Source organism: Bicyclus anynana, chromosome 2 (genome assembly GCF_947172395.1).
Source record: "Bicyclus anynana chromosome 2, ilBicAnyn1.1, whole genome shotgun sequence".
Classification (NCBI taxonomy): Eukaryota; Metazoa; Arthropoda; class Insecta; order Lepidoptera; family Nymphalidae; genus Bicyclus; species Bicyclus anynana.
In genome coordinates this window covers 13,688,021-13,709,711 of record NC_069084.1, presented here as the reverse complement: position 1 = coordinate 13,709,711, position 21,691 = coordinate 13,688,021, and the positions used below count along the sequence as shown (strand labels likewise).

Sequence of the window (21,691 nt, the reverse complement as noted above, 5' to 3'; positions counted from 1 at the left end):
TCGCCGAATAATCGTACTGAAAGTACATTTTCTTACAACGTTACAGTGTAGAAAAGTAAGTGAAATAGGTAGCAGTGTCTGTACGCAGCTTTAGCAGTCAATTAATATGGAAAAGACTTGGAGATAATTTTGCTTTGTGAGTAAGCGAGATAGGAGGTATGAAACTCGAGATTTTCGATACAGGTGCATCAGGAATTCTGTTACGATAAGGTTGTCAACTTGAACTTTTTCATAAATCAGGTCTAGGGCTGTGATTCAAGAAAGTGTCTGTGTTGTTATGTTAGCAAAAATTAAATTAAAACTTTTGGTTAAGTCGCCTTCTTAATCTTACTCACTTAGTATAATTTAGTATTTAAAGTTTTGTTTTGGTCATTTCTCTAATAGCCTACTTACAATATTCTAAATATACTATTAAAAGAGAGTATTAGAAATAATAAATAAACACGCATAGGTATTCTAATTTTACGAAGAAGAAGTCAAATTTTTTTCATCTGAAATTAGTTCTGTTACTTGACCAATGTGGTTTTTTCTTATCACTACACTTTTCACACACTCATTCTTCATAAGTATGGTTATATCTTCATATCTTACGATCGTTTTTAATCAAGATGTGTAAAACTCATATGTTTGACAGCCCTATTGCCAAAATATTTTGTTGAAAGTTTCCAGTCAACAATGAGTCATTTGAAGTATTTTTATTTATTAAAATTGTTATGTTTGACATGTTTTTTTGTTTAATTATACTTTTGCCTTGATTAAATTACTTTTTGTCCCTTTAAAGCGGGGCAGAATTTCGTAATATTTGCAAGATTTGTAACTTAATTACTGTTGAATTTGGAGTCTGAATTCGAGTTGTTTTCTTATTTATTATTATTATTTGTTCATTATATGTGTTAGGTATTTTGGTTCAAGAGGCTGGCTGGTGGGAGGCTTCGGCCGTGGCTAGTTACCACCCTACCGGTAAAGACGTACCGCCAAGGTTCCGGTACCATGCCGTGTAGAAACCGAAAGGGGTATGGATTTTTATCCTCCTCCTAACAAGTTAGCCCGCTTCTATCTAAGACTACATCATCACTTACCATCAGGTGAGATTGTAGTCAAGGGCTAACTGTATAGAATTAAAAAAAAACGCTGATAGTGGATTCAAACAAAAATTTTATTTTAAATAACATACATATTTGACAGTTGTTTGCGGTGAATTGAATAGCAAAAGTAGGTTTTCAATTGCCAAAATTATAAATTAGTACCTACCAAAGTAACTTTCAAAATTTTTACTTTCTTCTTTTACAAAAATACCTACCTAGTTACCTACCTACCTATATTTTTAACGCTGATCGTCTATTGATACGTTGTGTATTACTAGTATAATAGACGGTTTTGGTTATCGATGTATAGTTCTTTAGAGGCTCTAATAAGGATATTTTTTGTGTTATTTATATGTAATTGTTTATTTAAAGACAAGTTAACGCTTTGTATCATGTTGATAAGTGACGATTGATTGCAAGGAGCACAGTTTATTCACTTTTAAATGGTTTCTATTCGTCGTATAGAACGGTAATTTCTGTTTAATAGTTAAAAAGTTTTTGATTAACATTTAAACACAATAACATACAAATTAAAGTTAATTAAAACAATAAAGGAAAATTATTGAGCCTTTATATTCAATCAGTCGTATTGACTGTCCCGGGAGTAGGTACGTCAATAGTCCAACGGAGAGGGGGTGGGGGGTAAAGCCGACGCCTCCCACCAGCCAGACCTGGACCAATTAAGAAAACCTCAATCGGCCCAGCCGGGAATCGAACCCAGGACCTCCGTCTTGTAAATCCACCGCCCATACCATTGCGATTCGGAGGCCGTCAAAAAAAGTTTAAAAGCACATAAGGCATCATCTATATGGTTTGGTTATGGCTACTAAGATTTTGACTATGTTCGTTCAACTTTACTACGTGAGGTGAGAGATCATACGACCCAGATTCGGCTGCCTTTGTGCTCAGTATGGCGGTAAATTCAAACGGACACATGTTACACACATATACTTGTATTTGTATTTACATTAGTTATACGCCACTTTAGTCACAACTTACAAACTTGTCGAGTTGGCGAAAGGGTCCCAAATATCAAATGCTCTATTGACTGCCTCAATTATATTTATCAAGCTCTCGTTATATAATCATTATCAACACATATATTCGGCTCACCGATGAGCTCGAGTCTCCTCTCAGAATGAGAGGGGTTAGGCCAATAGTCCACCACGCTGTCCCAATGCGGATTGGCAGACTTCACCCACGCAGAGAATTAAGATAATTCTCTGGTATGCAGGTTTCCTCACGATGTTTTCCTTCACCGTTTGTGACACGTGATATTTAAATTTCCTAAAATGCACACAACAACAGTTGGAGGTGCATGTCCCGGACCGGATTCGAACTTACGCCCTCCGGAATCGGAGGCAGAGGTCATATCCACTGGGCTATCACGGCTTTCGTTGTATGGATATTTAATATTCATACAACGAGAGCCTTTGACAGTCAGGCTTCTCATGTTACTTAGGCTGAAAATTGTCAGCCCATTTCGTATTATAAATGAGCTCGGTAGCCAATTATAAAATTTGCAAGGTAGAAGAGTCCAGATCCTCAATTATCCAGGTATAAAACGCAAATTTTTTATATTAAACTTCCAAAATTAAGCAACAGACTTAAATTGTCCCGCGTTGCAAGAACCAGGTCACGACTAAGGGCTCCGTATGGGTTCGAAACTAGTCGGGCATACTCCGACGTTGTATTACGTGAGTTTTAGTCGTGTTTATAAATGAATATGAATTCCGAATGTACATGAAAACATTAAACCTGAAATAGCTTACGATAATTCAACTTAACTGTGTTAAACAAAAAATATATCGGATTCCATTAAAACAACAATTTTTATTGCCACCACAACACTGATAAAAATCCTTGAATGGGATTATTTGGTAACTGACCTGCTTTATACGAATACTTCGTGTAAATGTCAACAGTCCTTTAATTTCTTTGTTGTGATAAATAGTGTAAACGAAATGTATGAATATTTAAATCCATGGCATAACCACAGAATAAAATAAAATTATACCTTATATAATATAAACCCTCTTTTATTTATATTGTCGCATGTTTTGTAAATAGTTTTCTAATCATTTTACAAAGATATAACTCAAAATATGAACAATAGGAAAAATCCATCGATTTTGTAACATTCTTCATTGGTGCTCAGCTCCTATTGGCCTTAGTGTGTTAATTAGCCTATAGACTCCTCGATGAATGGGCTATATTTATTTAATTATAATACTGAAAGAATTTTTCAAATCGGACTAGTAGTTAGGGCTGGCTCATTTTTTGTGCATAGCATCAGCCTGCCTGTCCAAAGCGGAAATGCAGCCAGTATTTTGCTACTATTCCACGTGGCATTATTTTGTATAGTTATTAGGATAAATGAGCTTTTCCTATTGTATTCTTTCTCAATAAAAAAGGACCTAGGTCCAATCTCACGTCATTAGGAATAGGAACACAGATCGTACCTATCTATGTGTTCCTATTCTGTGTTCGATCGAATCGAGCTGGTTTTTGTATAGCCCAAACTGATGATAAACCATCCAAAGTGTCGCCAATTTATATCTCAGCGGTAGACAAGTTCATACTATATTAGGATGAGAAATAAGTTTTTATTAAATTGACAAATAAGAACAATAAAGTTATTATATATGTTACTTAATACTTCTTTTATAATGAACAAGCAATTACTAACCATTTTTGACAATTATTAAAGCTTGGCATTTAGCTAAAATTTTGGAGCAACTGTAACGGCTTTGACAGCAGGAATAAGCATGTTTGTAGGACTTTCTCGCACAAGCCCGATCTAATAACTCTGCTAAAACGATATTAATTCTTATAATAATTTTAAATTTTAAACATTAATTTACGCATGCTGTACGAGTAAACACGAACCTAAATACTTGAGTATTTCTCGAAATCGCGCGTTAAAATAAACTGCTTCATTCATATAGAATATCACAGCAAATTAGTAGCTGTTAATGAGCCCACTCGATTTATGTTGATATTAACCTAAATTATAAGCCACATAAAAATGCCGCGAACAACTTTTGTATAAAATGTATACCATGTCCATATTTATATGTCGCGACAATAAAACAAGAATAAAATGTTTAAAATACTGTAACCTGACAAAATCACGTTAACACTGTATCTTAACCAAACGGTTTAATGTTTAACAAAATTATTATTTATTCATTAGTTTGTGGTTTATTACTTTAGTGACATCAAGTAACATCGTGACGTCACAAAATGGATGATATCGTTTTTGACGTTTAGAAAAATTGATATATTAATTACATATTTTTTAAATTAAATTTTCTATGAAATCCTTAACTTTTATTGATTAATAATATATTTCGGACCCTTATTTCATTATACGAAATAAATATTGTTTATATTAAATTTGATAGAGTGAACTAACCTATTATGCGATGCTAATGCTAGTAGGTACGACAATTTTGTGTAATTGCCTTGTTGATCCAGTGCTCTAAGACTAATACCTTGTTATCTTGTAATCTTAATGAGTAGTAAATTAAAACTGGGCCCGCCACTGATACTATTTGCAATAGTTCGCAACACCTTTCAATGCGGATTACAGAACAATTGACAGTGCAGTGTCGCAATGCGTCATGTCAGTCTGACATGTGTCACTGCTTGGGTACAGAATGAGTTATTGTTCTTGCCCGGCGTGTCACGAACTATTAGTTTTGTACTTTGATTATTTGTTATGTGTGCTACTGCGTCGTCCTAAGCGGCTTTGGCACATGAGGTCTTGAGTTTGATAAAATACAGAGTTTTTTTTCTTCTAAGAAATTTTCAGTAAATTTACTCATATCAGAGTTAATAGCTCGCAGCACCTCTTAATGTAAAAGTAATTGGCAGTGCAATGTGGCAATTGGTTCGTTTGCTTGTTTGTTAAGCTTGTTGCTAATAGAAAAAAATAATACAATTTCAAATGATACTTCGCCGGCGAACTTTTGAGCAAGAAGGGTAGTTAGAATTATTTTTTTTATTCAGGAAAGATACTTTTATTATGCCGTTTATTTAACCAGATCCTTATCCTTATTTATACATCATATTATCATCTCGACTAAACTTTTATAGGGGGTATACCTGGGTTTCCGTGTCCGACGTTGTTTTGGCCGTTGGGCATTCGTTCTAAGAAGGAAGACAAGTTTAGTAGGTGCATCAATGTTCGACCCAGGCCTCGAAGTATGAGCATCGAGGCTAACCACTGAACCAAGAGGTAGTTTTGTAAAGTTGATATTTTAACTAATTGATATTGTCGAATCAACTTCTAAACGACTTTCTAAATGGCGTATTAACAAAATTAACTAAACAGAATTATCAATAGAGTGACAGTTATAAATTATATAGGCGTGCGTGGGCCACGCTCCGCGGTACGATGTGCGTAAGCTTTGAATGGATGATGGCGTTTTATTAGTTAATTAAAAGATAATTTATATCTAGATAAGACTAAAAACTAATGTAGTCGACTTGTCAGTAAGTAGGCTAACGATAGAAATTTTTTATGTAATACAATGTCTTGGTGCAGTTGTTAACATGTATGACTACGTAGCATGAGGTCCTGGGTTCGAATCCTGGGACGAGCTATGAAATATTGGGTTTTTTGTCAGCTAATATGAGTGCCGGTCATTATTATATACATCAATAGTGATCGCTAGAGTCAAACATAACCTAAGCTCACCAGCCCGCATGGTGGGTTTAGTTTGAAACACCATCTCCTAAGAGGACTCGCAAAACAGTGGACTAGTTAAAAATAAGGTGTTATATTTATGTAATAAAATACCTTGAAAAAGGTTCCAGCTTATATAAAATGTACTAAAAAGCAAATATTGGCCATACAGCGCATTTACCGGTGGAATTACGACTCAAGAACAAACATCTATACAAAGTTTCACGTTTTTTTAGGGTTCCGTAGTCCACAAGGAACCCTCATAGTTACGTCATGTCCGTCTGTCCGTCCGTCCGCGGTTTAGCGCAGATACTATTACTACTAGAATGCTGAACATGAATACGTCCATTGAAAATGGTAACAAAGTCGTAAAAAAAATTTTTTTAGGGTACCTCCTTAACATGTAAAGTGGGGATAATTTTTTTTCACTCGTTTATCACATAGTGCGGGGTATTAGATAGGTCTTTTGAAGATACGAGGAGTCTTGTTCCAATACTTTTCGATTTAGGGATCGAGTCAAGTGTCCCCACCCTCTACTGGCTAAACGGTTATTTATGGATACGTAAAAAAATTCACAATAGTAGGATATATAATGAAATTACAAGGAAAACTATAACAGCTTATTAGCAATGGCAATTTAAAGAGTAATAGTCGACCAACTTAAAAACGTAGTTGGTTATTAAAAATTGCATACTAATTCCGTTGTTAATTAAAAAGATAAAGTTGTCAGTAAGATAACTCAGAGTTTGTTAAAACTAGAAAGATAAAATATAGTATGAGTATATATATTAATTTCGTCCAATGGAAAAAAAAGTTTGCAAAAAAAATATTGGGTTCCTTCGTTATATGCAAAGTGAGGATGAATTTTTCATCGTCTATCCCGTGGTGTGGGGCATGGTTATCGGTATTTTTGTGCATTACCTACACAGAGGATTGCAGTGCTAACTTAATCTACGGAAACCTACTCTGCGTGTGGCCCGACACTCACTTGGCCGGTTTTCATTCGTAGAATATATGAGGTTAGGCACCTAAAGGTCCTTGAGCTGCGATCGCATTACGTCTACGGGTTGAGGTAATCACTTACCATCAAGTTATGCATTCTCGTATGCATTACAGCAATAAAAAATGGAATAGCGGTCACTGTTATTGTTATAGTAAACTTTTATTAGTATAGGTTCATAGAGTTAGTTCCGCGCCATTTCGCTGTAAACATTCGAGAGGTCGGTCTGGTCTGGTCTGCGCCGATGCTTATCTCGTAACGGATCTGCGGCTAATCTGTTACATCTACACGATCGGTTATGAAACCCATGAGAGTAAGTACACTTTGAAATTGGATTCTTTTTTTAAATACGTTACAGATAACGGCAAAGATATGCTGATTTTTGTTGACATATATTAAGCTAAGATAAAATGTGCAATTTTGTTAATACTGTACTGTAAAGCTCTTTTCTTGTTTTCTCTCTTTTCTTTGTTGTTGTTGGATTTCGAGCTTAAACCAACACGCTGCCAGAATGTGAGTTGGTGGGTTAGGGATTGTAGCGTGTGATTCTGTATTTAGATGCTAATATTTTTTTTTTTTATTCTTTAAAAGTTAGCCTTTGATTACAATCTCACCTGATGGTAAGTGATGATGCAATTTAGGATGGAAACGGTCTAACCTGTTAGAAGTAGGAAAAAAATCCACCCCTTTCGGTTTCTACACGACATCGTACCGGAACGCTAAATATTACGCATACCACTGTGCCACGGAGGCCGTCAATATAATAATAAAAATAAAGATGGGATCAAAAGCTTAACGTAGTCTTTGAGTTACGGAGGTTTATCACCACTAACTTCCCAAGTCTGGGCTGCTACCGTACTTAAATTTTTTAAGAAAAAAAAGTCCAATATCCTGTAATTCGTCTTTCAAGGAGTCAAACGTAGAACATCTTGGGTTAAGTCCGTTCATAAGCGTAGAGCTATTGAGGTTCTACGCGGCTATTGTTTTCCATTCTCCTAATAAAGTAATGTAAGTATCAGTATGAGCGGCGCGCGGTAAGATCAAAGCTCTGACCTCGTGTTCAGTGTAACCTTTCCACTGGCGGCCTGTAGCGGCTTCTGGTATACTGCTCCTTAGCAATAGTTACGGTTTCGATTAACTTGAGATGTGTATCAGATCGATATATTATGGATCAGAGTTATGAATAACTAACGGACGATTTTTTCTAAGAATATATGCAATAATGTCAAATATGACTCATCATCATCATCATTATCAATCCATATTTGGCTCACTGCTGAGCTCAAGTCTCCTCCCAGAATGAAAGGTGTTAGGTCAAATATTCCACCACTGGCCCAATGTGGATTGGCAGAGGGATAAGGCCAAATAGTCCACCACTGGCCCAATGTGGATTGGCAGAGGGATAAGGCCAAATAGTCCACCACTGGCCCAATTGGCAGACTTCACACATGCAGAGAATGAAGAAAATTCTCAAGTGTGTGTTCGTGTTTCCTCACGATGTTTGAGACACGTGATATTTTGTTTATTAAAAAGCACATAACTGAAAAGTTGGATGTGCATGCCCGGACTAGATTTGAATCTACACATCCTCCGGAATAGGAGGAAGAGGTCATATCCACTGGGCTATCACGGGCTATTAAATATAACTAATATTCCCTGATATATGGCGAGACAATAGTCCAGCGGGTAGGGATCGAACTCGTTGTGCTTACATTTTCAAATTTTCGAAGCGCTTGCGATTGTAGAAAGAGAATCGACGTGACACATGGCTACATTGATGTCTAATTGATTTATTTTGTTATTTTTATTAAAGACCGACTAATACAAGCGACGACGGCGACGTCAGAAATTGTTCTTCGTACGTTCCACTCTGAAACCGGAGCATCCTCAGGAGAAATTGACTGCACAATATTCAATTGTGAAAATGACATTCTTTTCTAAAAACTTCATAAAGTCTAAAATTCAATCTTTTTCAATAAAAAATAAATTGTTTAAAGAATGCGAATTATGTCGATGTCAGATCTAGGAGACGACATCGCTTTCATTCATCGGTTTTTGCTGAAAATAACAAAATAAATCAGGGGCCTAATTGTCTAACGCAAACGATTGAATTTGACAGTTGAAATCGTACGTTTTTACTCGTCAAACGGCTATTTCGGATTGTGTAAGCCAATGGAAAGCCATCGGTTGGGCATAGTTAGTTCATTACGATTAGATCGTTATTTTTATACGAAGAGTGAATGATTTGTTAAGATTTGACAGTTATTTGCGATTGTCTTCGAATTGTGTAAAGTTTTATGTTCATGGCTTATGTCAAAAACTTACGATGGGTCTTGAGTCACCTTTGATCGTAAAACGGACAAATTGTGGATGTCCAAAATTCCAAAATAATAATTTATATTTTATTAAATATCTAAAATTAATATTTTTTTCCATTCTAAATCTCTCAATTCATTCTCCCCGTCCACAGTTAGCATTTTTAGGACGAAACTTTGCGAAGTGTTTTGTTTGTAAACAATGAACTCTGTTAAAAAGAGTAATAAATAATATATTCTTTGCAATGAAAAGTCAAAACAATGAAGTTAATTGAGTGCTATTAATCGATTTATATAGGATGCTGAGACTTGGACTCTGAGAGAAAGTGAGAAAAAGAATATACACGCTCTAGAAATCTGTTGAAGAAGAATGCTTGCATATCCTGGACACAGTCTCACTCCTCCAAGAACTGGGGATCAAACAGCATCTTTCTTCCAGCATCCAATGTCTTCTTACACACACTTTCTTTGGACGTACCAGAGAAAGAGACGATAATTCCATAGAGCGACATAAACTCAATACCTACGATATTTAATACCATACCATGTTTTAGATTTCTGCGACATCTTGCATGTTGTTGTATCCAATGTGTTGGGATCTGTGTTCCAGGGCTTATGTGTGTGGTTTAGTTAAGTTTGCTGGTTATAAAGCAAAAAGGAATCGAATTTCATTTTTAAAATTATGAATATGGCGAACGAACTCTTTCGTCATCGCTCATAGGTACATTTACATGTTCCATTGGTGCATGCCCACCCTAGGAATCCTAGGATTCTGAGCTACCAAATAGGAATAGGAAATAATAGTAGATAAGCCAATGGGTGGGAGTAGAATAGGATAGGAATAGGGAATGAGTCAAACCGAAGCTTGTCTGTCTGCTATATTATCTTAGTACACAAACTACACTTACATTGAGACTAAATGTTGATGTGTGTATTTTATAATATGCTCAATATTAACAATTTTGCTTTACAGGATATTTGGAATATGCCCTATAACTGCAGACTCCAATATTGCAAAAAGCACCTGCAATACAGTGGAATAACATATTGGTGTGCTGAAGAAAAGATGGCAAAGGCTTTTAGCTGATAGGACATTGTACTGATGACCCTGTTATCTGGTCAAATCATAAATGTGTGTGTATTATCAAAATATTTGCATAGATTGTGAAATGCTGATGATATTTGATTTGGTCTTTGATATTTGAAAATAAAAGAATACTTACTTCGCTGAGTTTGTTTTTTGTTGTCTTTTCCAAAACTAAAGCTTTCAGTTTAACATTTTACTATTAATATTTTTTTTTACCATTACAATAATTAAATAAATTATTCAAAAAAGTGTAGTTGTAAAAAAACCATTTATAATACCTGTGTATGTTCACCCCCCTGCAGTTTCACCCACATAATTCCTGTTCCCGTGGGAAGGAATACATGGCCTATAATACTCAAATGTGGATTTTTATTGGTAAAATAAATCTAAACCTAAATCTAACATTGGTTCAGTAGGTCCAGTGTTTACCCCTACAATCTCACAAACTGTATCTTTTTATTACAGTATCTTGACTACTAGTATTCTAAGAATTATGAAAATGACACCTCTGAGGGGGAAATAGGGGTTGGAAGTTTATAAAAAAAAGATTTTTTTAAGTTTATTTATTATAATAATAATAAATACAGTAAACATAGACTTTCAGTTAGACATTTTTTAAACCCTGAAACCACAAAGCTTAAAAATAATCAAATATATACTTCTCATCCAAACAGTCGGCCTGTACAGTACTTGCAGACACTGTTTTGATGATTAGTATATTTTCTTAAATCAGAAAAACGAGTCATCATCATGGATCAGTCATCAATCATGGATTCAGCCCTGCCCACTGTACTTGACAACATATTGGCCATACTTAAATGTTAAAGCATGTTTATTTTTAAATATGTTTTACCATAAATAAATTATTACAGATGCTATCTTTCTAACAGCTAGCAGGATAGGTACAATGAAGTTACACACTAAATAATCAAATTTATTTTATAATTAACAAAAATGAGTAAGAATATAGATGGATGGCTGACATAGAGAGCTCCTGGAATTAGACACACACACACACCACATAATTCTTAAGCTGGCTCAGCTAGTCAGTCTTGTTGTCAAAGCCCTCATCTTCATGTCTCTGAGTCAATATCAGTGGTTCATCATAATGGTCTGTTCATAATAATCAATTTAGTCTGAAATTAAAAAAAAAAATTAATATTTCATACTAAAAGTTAGATAGAATCTTTGAGAGGAAAACATTAGCAGTGGTGTCCTGGGTTTGATCCCTGGCTGGGCCGATTGAGGTTTTCTCAATTGGTCTAGGTCTGGCTGGTGGGAGGCTTCGGCCAGTTACCACCTTACTGGCAAAGACCTACCACTAAGCAATTTAGCATTCCGGTACGATGCCATGTAGAAACCAAAAGGGGTGTGGATTGTCTTACTACTCCTAACAAGTTAGCCCGTTACCATCTTAGATTACATCATCACTTACCATCAGGTGAGATTGTAGTCAAGGGCTAACTTGTAAAGAATAAAAAAAAAACCTGCTCCAATGTGGATTGGTAGTTATGGTGTTAATATACCACTATCAGATGTTAATGATAATTAATGTTCCGAAGGTCCTGTGTTTGATCCCCGGCTGGACCAATTGAGACATATGGCCAAGCGATTTAGCATTCCGGTGTGATGATGTGTAGCAACTGAAAGGGTTGTGGATTTTCAGTTTAACTTGTAAAGAATAAAAAATAAAATAAAACCATTGAATTACTATGTACTACGTACATAGTAATTCAATGAATAAAACAGTAACATTTTGCTCTCAGTAGAGGATTTTGAATGGTATATCTAAATGCCTAGATAAACTAACTCTGCGAACCCATTGTAATTATGACACTGTTGTTGGCTGGTGAAGGAATAAAACACCCTAAAGAGCTAGAGAACTGTTCAAATCCTTTAATAATAAGTCTGTTGGTGAAGTCACTCATCACACACTTAGGTAAACCTATGTATATTAGTGCCGATTCATACGAGACTTAGAGATTAACACTGGGATAAAAATAACATGTGGACTTTTCTAAGAGACAGAGGAAATGCCCACCCTCTCCTTTTGCGCAGCCCGGATGTGCTAAATACTTCCCAACAAAGAAATTACTGCTATAACTAGTGCAGGGACATGTAGTAGACAAGCAGCGCGATCACTTATTAATCGGGCATTGTTGATTGTTCTTCAGTTGGCTAACTGTAAGTTAACCACTTGTAGTTACGCTAACCGCCCTAGCCCTGCCCTGGGCGTGGACACTGAGTTAAGGGTTGTTTTAATGAGAAACTTCTTAAGAAATTAACATCGACAAAAGTAGATAGAGGTAGTTTTCTTTTTTGTTTACTTTTATATTTTTGAGTAACAATAACACAAACGTAGTAAACTTTGCTCCTAAAACCACTATACTCTATAAATTAGTAAAACTTTGCTCAATTTTAAAATTCTCTAACCTGAAAAATAAAAATATTGTTTTGTTTTGATAAATTAAAATTTCTAATCCACAGGTTAATAATATGCTATGTTTCACCACAGACTAATAGGATACTACGTTATTTTGACACTAGCCTACACAGACAACAGTTAGATAACCAAATAGTCCAAATAGCCCTTGGTTAAACTCGTTAATTGCGTTTTGTTACTTGAGTTGCATGTACCATTTTCTCACGCTATTTTCTTCAATAGTACATATTTTTTCGTCAATTTTAATGCTTCTTTAATGTTTTAAGTAAAAGAATTAAAACTTTGTTAAAATATATGCATTATTATAGAGTTTGATGATATATTATAAATATAGTTTCACTATCGTTTTGCATAAACAATACGCAATCTTCATGGATGATTTCAGTTCATCGTTCACCATCCGGTCTTCATATAATGAACTGATTTACACAATACCAATGTAAAGTTACGATTGATCGTTGATCGTAGCCGATCGTATGAACTTTACGATCAATGAACTCCGTTAGACAATTAGGCCCCAGTTTTCCTATATCATCTACTAATTTTAAATCATAATGTCTACTTTACTGTCATAAAATTTCCATTAATATTTTCCTTCATTTAAAGACATTGTACATATAATGAGAACAGGTTTCACAATGTTTCACAAGAAATTCTGAGAATTAATAATTATGCTCTACTACCGAGATATTACTCATATATAAGTTGAGGCAGCCGTTGAGTTTGGTCGGTCATTGCGTCTTCGTGGAAAAGCTTTTATGTAAACTTTTACCTTTAGTCTTTATATGGCTTTTGAAGTTTCTAAAAGTAGAACTAATAAATAATAATCAGTACAGTATTTTTAATAGAGTTTTGTACGAGTATTATATTTCGTATATTATAAACAATTAAAAAAATTGTAAATAAATAAATGTAAGTCATACCTATGGCCACGTCAAAAGTGGTCATATGATCATAATTAATTAAACCTTTGTTTGCTATACAATTTTATATTGACAAATAATACAATAAGGAACTCATGCCCAATGCCCATGGAATGGTGGCAAGAATACTGGCTGCATTTCTGAGCTGGACAGCCAAGTTTGCGTAAAAAACGAGCCAACCCTTCTGTCATCAGTTGAGGTTATATTGAATTTAAATTATTTTAAATCTTGGTTAATTAAAGTTTGTAAATGAATTAGTCGTTAATGTGATTAATGTGATTCAATAAAATGAAATGTGAGTTAATTTTATTGAATGTAATTGTAAAACATGATTTACATACAACTACATATTTCAACTGAACTAGTCCCAGTGGGCAGTCTCACTTTAAGGAAAGCCACCCACGTAGACAACGTTCTAGTGCACAAGTGTTTGTCACACAGGTGCACTTTCTAAATTCTCACACTTATAGTCCAATGGTTATATATAAATCTAGACTTATAAAGAAAGATCAACCACAGGGATCAACGAGCTTATATCTTTCTTCTCTATGTCACATTGATCTGTAACCACCGACCGGCCTTCATTCCTATTGCTTTAAATTTTCGTATAAGGCACTAGGCCGCGGTTTTAGTCGCGTAGTTCTCGTTTACGTGAGAATACGGGGATAAAACAGAGCCTGCGAGAGTCACAAATAACGAGGCTTTTTAGTGGTAAAACAATTTTCAAAATCGGTTTAGTAGATCCAGAGATTACCCCTACAATACCACAAACTTTACCTCTTTGCAATATTAGTAAAGATACTCGTATGGATTATAATTTATTATACGAGTAAAAGTGTATTTGGAGACCCTTGACCTAAAACATGGACCTCATAATTCACAGCTAATCTATGAGTGTAAGAAGTACAGAGATTTGATTATGAAAAACTGACCATCAATAAAAAAAAAATAAAGAAAACTTCTAATTTTATTGTCTAATTTGCAATAATAGTGTTTTCTGTATTCTGTGTACCTTCCTGTGTCCGTGAAGAAGATGATTTTTACTATTTTTCATTTATTTGTATTATTAACTATGGAGGGATATAATTGGAACTCAGTTCGCTTCTATCAAAACTTCATTGTATAATTCATCGGACACAGCGCCATTCTAGTGACATTTTGAACGGACATCAGTATTTCATCAGTAATTCTGGTGAAATTTTGAACTTTAATTTTTTCTTTTTTTTTATTCTTTACAAGTTAGCCCTTGACTACAATCTCACCTGATGGTAAGTGATGATACAGTCTAAGATGGAAGCGGGCTAACTTGTTAGGAGGAGGATGAAAATCCACACCCCTTTCGGTTTCTACACGGCATCGTACCGGAACGCTAAATCGCTTGGCGGTACGTCTTTGCCGGTAGGGTGGTAACTAGCCACGGCAGAAGCCTCCCACCAGCTAAAAATGAACCCCTAGGCGGCCTGGTCATTTCAAACCAATGGCTGCAACATTACAGAAGCTTTTTTAACTGGTTCCCCCATAACTAGGTACTCCTTACTTCTAACCTTCATAAGATAACAAGGACGGGTATTTCCATAATTTTGGCAGTGAAGCATAATTACAATTTTAAATTTACTTACTTTGTCTTCTTCATCTTCATTTCTAAATTCTTCATTTTGATTTACGTCTTCATTCATTTCTTCTTCGCTATTTAAATTTAAGTTATTCTTCATCGCATAATCGTTTAAATTTTCGTTTGCAAGGGTTAATACGTCACCATTTTCTGCATTAGTACCCTCATCTAGTTTATAGTCTGTGATCACACATTGGTTGTCTGGATGTCGTAACTCTAGCCTTATAGTCTTATTAGAATCTCCCTTTACATTGTCTATGGTTATGTTTATATTTGGATGAGCACGTTTTTCAGTATCGTAATTTATATTGGAGTCGAAAGGTTTGATTTTTCTTTTTAAGTAAGTTTGATCGATCACTTTTATATTATTGGATGCTTTATGTATCGATTTGGCTTCATCTATTGTAATATAATCGAGCTTTTTGCTTTTGATAATCAAATTTTCGTTGAAAATATCATCGACTGTTAGATTTTCTTGCTCTGTCATGTCAGGCAGGTTGGTTTCGTTAATTTTGGTCATGTTGCCGACAAATTTAATTGGTCACATTGTATTGAACGGCTGGGGGTTATCGCGCGCCATTGTCGGTTTAACACGGCGTAAATCATCGACAGATCATTATCTGTGCCGAGATGACCGCTATTTACAGCTAACGTACTTTGACCCCTGATTTCAGATATCAGCTCCAATTGTAAAGATTTGCTGAAGGTCAACCTCGGCTGGTCGGCTTATTGTTACTGCGTTGGGCAATCGTGAACTTTTACACGATTATTGGTACCATTACGATTCGTATGAGAATTCTATTTTCTTTGGAAAGATGATTGTTTTCATCCTCCTCTAGCTTATACGTTCGTCTCTTTCGACCTAATGATGTTATTGTTTACTCATCCGTTATTCGCATTAGATATAGATATCCGGTCGATATGTCATTACAGCGCGAAAGCAAGAAAAAAACGTGACAACACGCGACTTATTTTATATCACTTAATCTTAATACAAACAATCTTGTTTAAGAATGAAAACGATCACTCATACACGAATTACTCGACGGTAATATATAAAAACTTCTTTTGAATCTAATTTGACACGATCGCGGATCGACCACTGTTCATTCACAAAAAAAAAACGGTCGCCCGAAAAAGTAATTATTCCAAATTCAAATTTCCCGCGTCTCGAGCCACGTGAGGCGCGCGTCGCTCGAGGCTATCACATGGAGTGGGCGCAGCGCGCGCGCCGCCACCAGACATGATAAAGATGGGGATTACATAGTATAGGGCAGAGAATGCGATAAATTTCCCGATTGACCGTCACGACAGCTTAATATGTATCTAGATAATAAAAGATGACTTGCCGTTCTCTATACTTAAGGTAAATTATATCAGTGGGTTGATCACATAGATAGTATATCTATGTTTAGTTGTAGTTACATAAATTGTGTCCATAAATTGAGAGCAATAATATATTATTTTTATAAAAAACATGTTGGAAAGTATAATTCTTAACCAAAAATTTTTTTTATGATTTTAGCGGAAATACAAAGTCGAGAACTTTATTTCAAATGTAAAAAAGTAGATTCACTTCATGTCATAATATAATATAATCAATGTCTATTTTAATAGGTAAAATTTATAATATACCTATTAAAATAAAATTGCATTTAATGTTACAAACAAAGTGAAAACCTGTTACCTTAACAATTTTATCTGAGTTTCTTGCATGGCTCACTAAAAAAGCTTCCTCCTCGCACCACGTCGCGAATCTATAACATTACTCCTTTCATATTATATCCAGTTTGATTGCCCACGCGTGTGTGTGAGTGCAAGTAGGTCGAGTGAACCACCTGTGTGTGCGTGTGAAATGATTGCGTATATAATTTTGAAGCTGGTCCAGCGGGCGGTAGACAATTTTGTTTTTTTTTTTCAATTAGATATTTTAGTCGACACTTTTGCATTTGAATGAATGTAATTAGGATAATTTTTTAATTAAAATTTTTAGCCCTAAACCTATCACATGCACTTCTTTTATCACTTTGTTATTTTAGCTGTCCATGTATAAGGCCGGCGTCCACAGATCCGCATCGTACACATCGAACGCATCGGTTAAAACGGATTTTTAATAATTGTATGGTAGATATGTGCGATCCGTACGATGCAGATCAGTGGACGCACTTGTATGACTTTCCATACAAATAATATTACAAACCGTTTGATACAATGCGTCCGTCCACAAATCCGCATAGTAGGTACATGCGGATTTGTGGACGCCAACCATTAGTGTAAAATAAGCTATTGTAGACTTCTTTAGGTATTCGATTTTAGGAAAAAGACTGTCTAGTTGCTTCTCGTCTTGGTGAGCCTGTTCAACTAACATCGTGTAGTCTTGGGATATATTTTCTTAAGGAGGTTTTTTTCTTACAAAATCTCAGTTAGATGAGAGAAATGTTGATTCTTAAATCAGGCATGTATGTCTGTTAATTAGTTTAAGGTTTTTGCCAAACCCAAGTTTAAGTATATATAAAAGCATACAACAATGTAAACGATAAAATACTTGAGAATGAGTTTGTACTAAATAATGGTGTGTTGATAACAAAAACAAACAAACCCTGGCTGAGTTTTTTGTGGGTTCCTCTTCGAATTTTGACTTTGAATTCTAAGATATGACACGTAAGGTAGAGAATCTAAACCATTTTTGGAAATGGTCAATCTTCTCAAGTGCCCTGAAATGAGCTGATGGTGCTGATGATGATGATGATGATGATGAGTGCGAGTGTTAGGTTATTTGTCTAAATGAATTCAGTGTTCCCTGTATTATCTTAACGCACGTAATTATAGGAAGACTTGCTATTATATTAGGCAATAATTAATATCTATAATTCTTGATATTGCATTTTTTTTGGAAAATGTTCTAAAATGTTCTTTTCTTGAAAAGTTATTTTATTCCATTGTAAGATTATAATGTAAAAAAATATACATATTTTTACAACTCGTTTTACCGATATGTTCATACAAAAGAGTTCAACGAGAATCGATCTATTATCTACCTAAACATTGATCAGATTAAAAAGGTTTTAATTACCATTAACATTTTGTATTTTTTCTTAGATCTACATAGGTACTATAGCATTATAAAGTATTTTTATTCTGTTATAGAAAGAACATTAATTAATGTTTTGTTCGATAAAAATTCTTAGGACGCTGGGATTTTTATCAAAAATGGAATAAGTTTTCGATAACAACTATATTTTACCAAGAATATGTTACCTTTAATGGATTTATAAATGGCTGTAAACAACATAACACATTGAAATTATTTACGTCTAATGAGCGAAAAACAGTAAAATAAATGACACCTGCAGTATATCACTTACAAAAAACCAACTAATTTTAGTTAGCATATAACTCCATATTTTTTTTTATATTTTGCCTAAGTAAGTAGGAAAACCGGTAAAATCTCCAAAATCAAACAATCCGTGGGCGAGGGTCATCATTTAAAAGCCTTATTGACATGTCAACAGGCCTCCGCGGGTCATTGACATAACACATAAAACAACAATACGTTTGTCTAGTTTGTCTAACGATACTTCACGCCTACATAAAGCACTTATATCTTGCCACGTACTTCACCTTATACCGAGCTTCCACTTGACCCCTTTGGCAAATAATGTATAATTAGGAACGTGGTTCTATTTCTTTATAGTGGTAGATAATACTCGTAGGTTTGTCGTAATTTACCGCGAAATGCATTTGAAAGAAAAAAATTAAAATATATTTATTGAAATGTAAAAGTTACAGACATACCCTACCCTAATGACAGCATGTCTGTCTGTAACCCTTAAAAAAAAAAGGATGTATCTACAGCTCAGCATATGCCGTGCACTACTTAAATGCATAATGCACGGCGCTGATTTTCAGCTGTGACCCGTGTGACAGCTAACATAATAATATGAACAAATTCAAATTAATTTGGCGTTAAACTTGAAAAAGAAGACCCCATGTCACGTGTACCACTATTATAAAATAATATTAGGTAAGACCCAAATTGTAGTATTTATAAAAGTTGAGATTTGTGACATAATAATTAATTACGAGACAAATAACGTTTTTCACACTTGAAACAAGTATTTTATTTACTTCGTTGATTAAGTTAAAAGACCTTTGTGCCGCCATCTATATCGTAGTAGAAACATTGCTACATAATCAAATTGTATTTAGTACCACAAAATACAGACAGGTGCCACTACGTACACGAGTAAGAAAGTAAAATTTAAGCTATTAGATCTCAATGATAATTGAGTTCATTTTAAAGCAGTGTTAAATATAATTTATCAACATAAAAAAATTATTAATTTCATCAATTTTTAAATTTCAATTTAGTGTTGCCTTATCTAGCGGAGCACCATCTAGCGGAGAATAGCATAACTTTTAAAAAATGTTTCACATAAACTCACCCAGGTAGCGTTACTGTCGTTAGACACAGTTTGAAATGCAGGCACACAACGAAATGTCATTTTCTTGAGAAAGTTTCCTTATTTCGGTCATGAATTAGATGATTTTTCTTCTAGCAGCTTACCTGTTTGCAAAATAAAAAATTGGTTATGAATCCAACTTATTTATGAGTAGGTAACTATGTAAGCATAAATATTATCAATAGAACAAATTATAAGTATTTGTTTTGTTCCAGATCATTTATAAATTACTAGCTGGCGTCGCGCGGTTTCACCCGCGTGGTTCCCGTTCCCGTAGGAATACGGGGATAATATATAGTCTATAGCCTTTTTCGATAAATGGGCTATCTAACACTGAATGAATTTTTCAAATCGGTCCAGTAGTTCCTGAGATTAGCGCGTTCAATCAAACAAACAAACTCTTCAGCTTTATTATATTAGTAAAGATAATGCAATTTTCGCTTGTGGGTTTCAATATTAGAAATAAAGTTCATGTATATTAAACAGCGTACCACTGTGTTTCTGTCAGCGTGAAATTAATTTTTTTTCAGTTATCATTTTCTTTCAGCCTATTTCCATTAAGTAAGAGAACATCGATGAATTAAAGCCTGTATATATTTTTTTAAATTTATTTTTAAATCTGCCTGAGAAGCCGTTTAGTAGTTCTATAGATTAGCATAAATATCAATTAGGCAGAAAGGAGTTTGAAATCGATTTTTAATGATCCGGGGTTTTCCTTAGTGTCCGATTTGAACTTTTTGTAGGTAATTTCGTCATAGTGCAGATATTAAATTTCTTCTCGCTTATTTTAGTGTAGATTCAAGGCACGCTTACTTTTCCATCCATATACTATCTAGGCCTGAGGCGTTATTTTGGGCTGACGTCCTTGCCGGCTTTTGGGCCATTTCAAGCTATGGCCCGTGACATTTTGTCAGACCTGCCGCCCTATAATTACGCCAATGCGATATCTATTCAAGCAGACGGCACACGTATCTAGTTAAAGATAGATCCGTAGAGTTAGAGAGTCAGATTTTGGGAAGGCTTTAAGTCTGTCCAAGTAGACAGCATGTGGTATCTAGATAATCATCCTTAGATTTAGCTACCTATAGATAGATCCATAGATTTATCTATAGAGCATAGTTTTTGGGAAGACGTAAAGTGATTCACGTCGGTGTGATGTAATGTAGCGAGCACGGCCGATGATGGATAGCGGGTTGTATTGACGAGTTAATTGTAGCCTATTATCCCTCCGACGGTACCTGCAGCTGAGTGGTCGAGGTTTATTTTGATAGTATAACTCGACTGAGCCTTGCTTCACTTCATTTTTCGTCTTTGTTCTAGCATCGAGTTTTTATAGTAATATTTGACGGGGTAAGCAGATAGCTCATCTGATGTTAAGTGGAATACTATAATAGAACAACACTTCGAACAATATGTCCTAAAATGTCTTGCACTATACGCTTGTAAATCTGAGGCAGAGGTGATAAACCCTTATACAAAACACCCATTATTTTCTCATATATTTGTTACACTTCTTTGAAACTCATAGTTATCATTATTATCACTGAACAGACATCGCTTAAAGCTAACGCTAACGCTTTTATTATTATAGCACCGAAATTAAACCATAGCACTCATGATGAAATTTTACCCTTCTTTTCTAAAGTTTATCAAAATGTCCAGCAATTTTAATTTAGCATTTTTTTTTAAATTTGTGTTTCCTAATTCTGAAAACTTGTAAATAAAGATAAAGAGTGTGTTTAAGAGTTATTTAACATTGCCCCAGCGTAAGACATTTGACTGGGCTTAGCCCATAAGTCTTACCCAAGAGGTAAACCAGGCAAGGACGTTCGTCTCGCGGCCCATACTACCTCATTCCACTTGAGGCCACTATACTTATATCAGGTCAAGCACGAACTTATTTAAAATGAATCTCTATGCATAAGCAAGCGCGATAGGCCTAGATATAGGATACATGTAGACTAACCATCAGATGAGATCTTGGTAAAAAAAAGGAATAAAAAAGTTTTTATAGCGCTCTCATTCAAAAGCAGGTATTTCGTTGACGGTAACTTTAAACCTGCACCGAAC

At 34.9% G+C, this 21,691-nt stretch overlaps 1 protein-coding gene and 2 long non-coding RNA genes across 5 annotated transcripts in view; 1 reads left to right on the top strand and 2 right to left on the bottom strand.

Annotated features, from left to right (window-relative positions):
* Positions 1 to 16,388, bottom strand: part of LOC112052398 (transcription factor AP-2-epsilon) — a 64,419-nt gene extending 48,031 nt beyond the window's left edge. Inside the window, exon 1 of the transcript XR_008251520.1 lies at positions 15,166 to 16,388. The gene's annotated coding sequence lies outside the window, so the exon portion shown is untranslated. The remainder of the gene's footprint in view (positions 1 to 15,165) is intronic.
* Positions 8,054 to 10,324, top strand: LOC128198824 (uncharacterized). Of its 3 annotated transcripts, none has more exons than XR_008251523.1 (2): positions 8,054 to 9,419; positions 10,067 to 10,324. It is a non-coding gene; the product is annotated as an uncharacterized LOC128198824 (long non-coding RNA). The 3 variants fall into 3 exon arrangements; XR_008251524.1 differs by having other exon boundaries at positions 8,054 to 9,710; XR_008251522.1 differs by having other exon boundaries at positions 8,054 to 9,814.
* On the bottom strand, positions 11,102 to 12,607 carry LOC128198826 (uncharacterized). The gene is made up of 2 exons (XR_008251525.1): positions 12,222 to 12,607; positions 11,102 to 11,316 (listed from the first exon to the last, which is right to left on the bottom strand). It is a non-coding gene; the product is annotated as an uncharacterized LOC128198826 (long non-coding RNA).
* Positions 16,389 to 21,691: the final 5,303 nt, after the last annotated feature.